General features: G+C 31.5%; 1 long non-coding RNA gene across 7 annotated transcripts in view; it reads right to left on the bottom strand.

Annotated features, from left to right (window-relative positions):
• Nucleotides 1-6,851, bottom strand: part of LOC147825292 (uncharacterized) — a 58,578-nt gene that overhangs the window by 37,433 nt on the left and 14,294 nt on the right. For all 7 annotated transcript variants that reach the window (XR_015440886.1, XR_015440889.1, XR_015440883.1 and 4 more), the window contains exon 2: nucleotides 3,781-3,848. This is a non-coding gene — a long non-coding RNA (uncharacterized LOC147825292). The remainder of the gene's footprint in view (nucleotides 1-3,780; nucleotides 3,849-6,851) is intronic.

Below are 6,851 nucleotides of genomic sequence, written 5' to 3'. Positions count from 1 at the left end.
TGCACCCGTGTTTATAGCAGCACAGTTCGTAATAATCTAAAGATTTGAAACAGCCCAAGTACCCATCAAGTGGAGACTGGATAAAGAAGATGTGGGGTTTTTTATCAAATGGAGTACTACTCAGCCATAAAGAACGAGAAACTAGAGACATTTATAGCTAAATGGATGCATATTGAGGCCATACTCTTAAGTGAAATAAATAGGGCACACATGTGTAAATACCAAATAGTATCTCTAGTGTGAGAAACTGTCAATGTAAATAAGGATTAAAACGTTTGAAACAAATAATTGATAATTTGAAATAGGAAGAAAAGGTCCAAAGGGGCAGGGGAAGTGGGAGGGGAAGGGGAAAGGAAAAAGAAAGAAGGAAAAGGAAAAATTATGAGAAAAAAAAATGGAAACAAAGTCTGTGTAAATAGGGAAGGGTGGAGGGGGTGAAGGGCACACAGGTAATGGGAAAAAAAATAAGAACCAAGATACATCATGTACAGGTACAAGCACCCAATGATAAATGTAAATGTATTGCAAACCTAAAATGTACCAATAAAAAATTTAAGCAAAAAAGAAAGAAAGAAATGGTGATCTCAAATCAAAAGTATCAAAACATTTAAGAAAATCAAATTTCCATTACTTTGATAATCCTAGATCTCATTCCATATCAAGTTACTAATAGAGGACATTCATTAATATTATTCAACAACAAACCAATTCAATAAATAAATAAGATTATAGCTAGAGGTGTGAAAACTGATTTGAACAGATAAAGTGTTTTCTGAGTTAGGCATATTTTATGAACTTCCACCTGTTTCATTTTTAACTCATTTCCCTGCTAAATGCCAATGTACTACTGAAGATATCGTTTATATGTTTCTAGTATCCAATGTCAAAGAAGCAATTTATCTTTCAACATTCCCTAAGTGTAAATATGCCTTTAAAACATTTTCTTCCAAAACAAAAATGATAAGATCATTTGAGGAATGAACTGTCATTTTTTATCCAAACAATCATTCAGTGATAAAGTTTTGTTATTGTTGTGCTATCATGAAACTAAATATTACAGGTTATAGCAATTCTATCAGATTCTGAAAGGTCACCTGGTTGGTAATAGTGTAACATTTAATCTGTGAAGAGTATTATAAATATAAGCTTGAAAATATAACACAATATAAATCACAGGTATTCCAGGGCAAAGTGCTTTACATTTTAATAGTATTTTTGTTTCTAAAAGTCCACCTGATTGATTGCTCAAGATTTCTCTGTATGCATTTATCTTTTCTGAAGGAAGTGTATGAAAAGAGCAAAACCTCAATTAAACAGGTCCATGTGCCATGATCTGGGTTTTACAAAAATATTAATAATTTTTTCCAAAGTTTATTACATTCTACCTTGTATAAAACTTAGATAGAAGTGGTAGCTATTTTTTTTTAACCTGGGGAGTTGAACCCTGGCTCTTTCCATGGAGCTACATCGCCAACCCTTTTTTATTTTTTGATTTATGGTATCACTAAGTCACCAAGGTATCCAGGCTGGGCTTCAGCTTGTGATCCCCCTGCCTTCCAGAATGCCCAGATTACAACCACACACCAGCATGCCTGCCTGTTGATTTCAGGAATCAAAATTTTGCCCAAATCTCAAGCTAAAACTTTTTATTTGGAATTTAAATATATTCTGATAAGGTTATAATTCATAGATGACAATAAAAATTGAACTCATTCAGTTGTGCTTTATTTATAACTTCAATCATATTCACAGTCTTTCAATACTTTAGTTTTTCCAGCTTTTAAGCATGAGATTTTGAACTTAAAATTTTTGTTTTTATAGACATAATTTTCACTGTTAAAATCTTAATCACATTTTCCCTTTGTATTAAAAGATTTTTTTATATTATAAGCCAGTGGTAGAATTATACAATTACAGTTCTGAGACAGAAAATCAGAGGTAAATTTAAATTAGAAATTAGAAAAGCAACTTTTCTAATTTTATTTAATATTAATAGAATTTTATTATTCAGAAGGATTTGATATTTTGAAGAGCAATAATGATTACTTCACTATGTATAGTCAAGATGGTATCTATCCAGTTGAATAACAAGTGGATGATTTCAGAACAAGATTTAGAAGAAAAAACCAGCAGAACTAGGAAAATAACTCCATTTCATGAAATATCTTTCATTGAGTAAGTTTTGTAATGGGTATACACTAGCTAGCTATTAGTTATTGTACAGAAAATCGAAATAAGAGTATGTGAACTACATTCTCAATTTGTAGACTCTCACATTTTAGCTACAATAAGATATATTGACAGTGTGGGAAGCATTGTGATTTGCTGGAATCTAACATGATTTGCCATTTGTTAACAATGTTCAGGACTTAGTTTTTCAAAATCCAAATACTTATTTGTTTTCCTCTGCATTTATCAGAGAATATTTTATTTCATAGAGAAATATCCTAAAATTAGCATGGAGAAGAATATGCAAAATAAGTCCTGCTTAATTTCCACACCGGATACATGAGAAAAGAATGATAAAAGTTTCTGTTTTCATTTATTCATACATTTGGTCGAGTTTTAATTCTACTAAAATATATTTATTTAGAAAGAAAAAGGGAGAATTGGGAGAAATAATTGCATGTGGCTTCTGGCCACCATACCAATTAGCACAAAGTTGTAGAACACTTCCATTCTCATGGAAAGTTCTATTGGATACTGCCGTTTTGGACAGAGGGCATATGGTTAGTCTCAGTAAGAAAGCAGTAAGATAGGAAGGGAGCAGAGTTCAATCTGCTCAGAGAGGAATGTGGAGAGTTTGTGAGTTTAAGGTGCATATAAGCATATAGGACATAATAAGGAAACTCCAGATATATTCTGAATAGTCTTGAATGTTACAGAGGGAAGTTATGTAACAAGAAGCATGAACAATTTCTTATCTAGGAAGTGATGCTATTGGATCTATTTTTTTTTAAATTATTTGCAAGTGGTTCACAGAATTGACTGAAATAGTAAGAGTTAGGGGTTGAGAAACTGATTATAAGGCCACTGAGCTTAGAACTGAAAAGCTGAGTAGGAAGTGAGAATTCTGAAGTAGAACTCATATGACTTGACATTATGAAGAGAGAGGGGAAAAGATATTTGAGTAACTGAATAATGGTGGTGGCATGGGCAGAAATAAAGAAGTCAGAAGAAATATGTGGCTTGTTTTAAAGGAAAGAAAATTCAGTTTTGAACATGTATGAATTCACACTTCTTGTGAGATACTTATACAGATGTTGATTAAATATGAGGGAAATTTTCCAAATCTTTTATTTTCACCAGAAAAATCAAATTCTAGCTTCTAAGACTGGAAATGTTAAGAGCAGCAGAGGGACCAATATACAAAATGGTGAGAGAGAAATTTAAAAATGTCCAAAATTCAAGAGTTACAGAGGCAGGTATAAAAGCTATAAGTAAAAGAGATCTCTAAGAGATGGGATTAAGATTCCAGCAGTCTTATCTTATAGCTTTGGAATGTTATGCAATTTCTAAAACAACCTTGTTGGTTTCACATCATTTCCCAAGAAAGCTACCATTGGAAAGGTCTCCAAGGATATCAATTTCAGATCATTTCACAATGTTTTTCATATTTGATAGTGAGACAATACCCTTGGTAGTGTGCATAGTTATCAGAAAATAATGTAGAATTCTCTTAAATTTCATTATGGACTTTTATATATGTTTTAAACTATTGGCATAAAATATTAATCACATAGATTCAAATATCACAGAGAAATATGGACTGCCTTTTACCTTAAATATCCAAGAAACTCCCAATATTTCTAGAAGTGATTCGGTTCCAGAAATTTTCTGTTCATTTTCTGTGTAAATGATAGAGGAAGAAAACAACCATCAATGTAATTTAAAAGAAAATAGAACCCAGAGAGTAAGACAGAGTTATATGTATTGATTCAGCTTCATGGATGGAGTCCAGAAGAGGTTAAGATTCTTTCAGTAGATATAATAGTCTTTGTCACAAACTAACACAAGGCAATTTTGACAACCAGGCTTTCATAGAACAAAATAAAGTAAGATAAGAAGACTGGTGGTAACACAAAATCTTGAGGTTTGACACAGTTGACTCCTAAATGTAAGGAAATTTTTCTACCTGACTTTACCCTATATTACTGAATTTTTAACTGCTGTTATTTAGTGATTTATTTAGATAAAAAGGTTAAATGCTTGTAATTTATATGCCTATTAAGCACATAATAACTAAAAAGCCCTTAAAACTTATTCGGCTTAAGGGTTTCTAATGAGTCCATTCATGAAAGATATCCTGAAAGATACCTTGAATTCAAAGGAAAAGAAACAGCTTCCAAAAAACCTAAGACTGAACAATCTATAGTAGAATCAGTATTAAAATTCGTCCCTCTTATACCTTAGTGGTAGTTTATATTACCTAGAAAAATAAGCTTGGGTTGACAGCAAATTGAAGGGAATAAATGCAAAGAGTATATATTGACAGGGTTGAGAAGGTGGTCATTCATATTAGCAATTAATTACAATTGCCAATACTCACAAAAGGATGAGATATTTGCACAAGCATCTATTGCTCAATAAAATGTGCTTCTAGTGATTATCATTATGAGACAAGCAAGCTACAGATCTGCCAAGATAGAGTAAAAGTGAGTAATTTTCTTCATAGTTGATTTCAGAACTCACCTGCTACAAGCCCTTAGCTAATGTTGACAACATCTACCAATCCCTAACATCCAAAGAAAAAGAACATGTTATACTCATCCTAATATGTTAGTAACACATATCAAATATGCAGGTGCCTGAAAGAGTTGTTTTTCATTTAGATAATGGAGAAACTAGAATTTCTCTCTTTTTTATGTTCTTATTTGAGGATAGATAATTCACTTCTTCCCTTAAGTGTGGCAACACAGTTAAGTGATGAGCACAAACTAGAATTTACAGAATTATTATAAGTTGAACTGCTTTGCTGCTGACACAATGCTGTAATTGAAAGGCTGTTTTCTTGACTGTAAATTCAGCATTGAATAAGTCAAAAGTAACTGTAAATATGCTATAAAAGATACATAATTATAATAACAAGGTGGAAAGAGTTCAGAGTAAAGGGTTCATGGTCAATAACACTTACAGGGGATATATTTTAAACATTTTCTAGAAAATAAAATATGTTACATTTTAATAGTCTATTTTACCAGCTTTACATAAGTAAATGTAATAACGGATACATCTAGAAATGCCTACATTTAGTCTAGTTTATTAATGATAATTGAGGTCTTTCAATGTACAATTTCAGCTCTGTTTACAAATTAAAATTCTTTGGAAAATGAATACATCTTATGTTGTGAAATCAGATTTAACTATATGTAAGCTACTGTTATAATGGTCTTAATTTTGTAAAAGTTTTTTTTTGTAGTGGTTAATAGACCATTATTTAGAAGACTGCTGGGATTGGAATCCCTATGCCTGTACTTACCAAAAGTGAAATCTTGGGTATGTTGCTTCATTATGTCTATTTTCCTATTTGTAAAGTGAGGATGGCAGAACTACTTAACTCATAAGGATGCCATAGCAAATTAGAACATATAGAGTCCCTCCATGAGTGCTTATCATCTGGTAGGAACAGTAAGTCTCACCTTCTACTTCCACTGTAAGTGGCATGTCCTACACATAACTAGAACAATGTGTTTTTTTATGTCTTATCTAATCTAAACCCCAGAATTAGAAGTAAATATTATCTTTTATGTGAGCATTAAATTCAGGAAAAGGCTATGAGAATTTAAAAGTCTCATAGTAATTTAATAAAATTCTATACATATACAATTTTAAAATATTAATATTTTAAGAACATTCTCCTTTATCAAAAGAAGCATGATAGGTAATCATTTAAATAGCTTATTAAGATTTTGGTTCCTTTGCATAACTGCTTCTGACTGTAAAGCTTTACCTTATGTTCCTGAAGTTTTCACATGTAAAGTCTATGATGGCTTAGGTAAGTTGACTTCCTTGGGAACTTCTTTGATATTATAAAGCCACCCAAATAATAAAAAATTTTAAAAACTGCTGTAAATAAAATAGTGAGTAATGTCCAAATTTCTAATTAACTGTGAAAATTGGGAAAATGTACCCTGGATAATTAATGTTCACAGAAAACGTTGAAGGCTTGTTTTATTTAAGACTCCTCTGTCTTCAAGTTTTTAATTTGTTTTTGGTTGGAATTGCAAAGTAAAAAACAAGAAGAAGAAGATACAGCTGCTTTGTACTTTTCTACCATATGCTTTACTAGAAATGGCCAAAGTTGGGAAGTAAAGCTATGTGAGATTTCAGTAGTGTGTTACAAGTGCATGATTTCTGAATATTTTCAGGCTGCTTTCTGAGAACATATAATCACAGTAATGCACACCTTAGTCTGAGTCTCAGTTATGCCAGCTATCTGCTAATTTTTTATAGCAGGTTACTTAAATAGTTTAAGCCTCAATTTTCTATAATGTCTAATAAAGATAGTATTTACTTCTGCTAATTTCTGAGGTTTAGATTAGATAAGACATAAAATATTATGTCCCTTGGCATATATTGTTTGTTAAATACATGTGGCTTCAATAGTGATAATTATGATGATGACAATGATGGTGACGATGATGATAGCTATTCTTTTATCACTGAGAAATACTCTATATCAATGTTTCTTTTACTTCTGTGATTTTTTTTCTCCTCTGTAGAATGTTTCTCTATTTATGCCTTATAAGTAAATATTCCTCCAGGATTTACCTGGTTTCTATTTCATTCCTCATGATACAATCTCTCCTGATTTTAACTTCTTAAATCTTTTGATATTTCTTCTGTCTGAT

The sequence above is a fragment of the Heterocephalus glaber genome, unplaced genomic scaffold, assembly GCF_053883595.1.
Source record: "Heterocephalus glaber isolate CG9 unplaced genomic scaffold, H.glaber_assembly_v1.0 deba00001504, whole genome shotgun sequence".
Taxonomy (NCBI): domain Eukaryota; kingdom Metazoa; phylum Chordata; class Mammalia; order Rodentia; family Bathyergidae; genus Heterocephalus; species Heterocephalus glaber.
The sequence above is the reverse complement of the archived record's forward strand: the minus strand, read 5'-3'. Positions and strand labels throughout refer to the sequence as shown.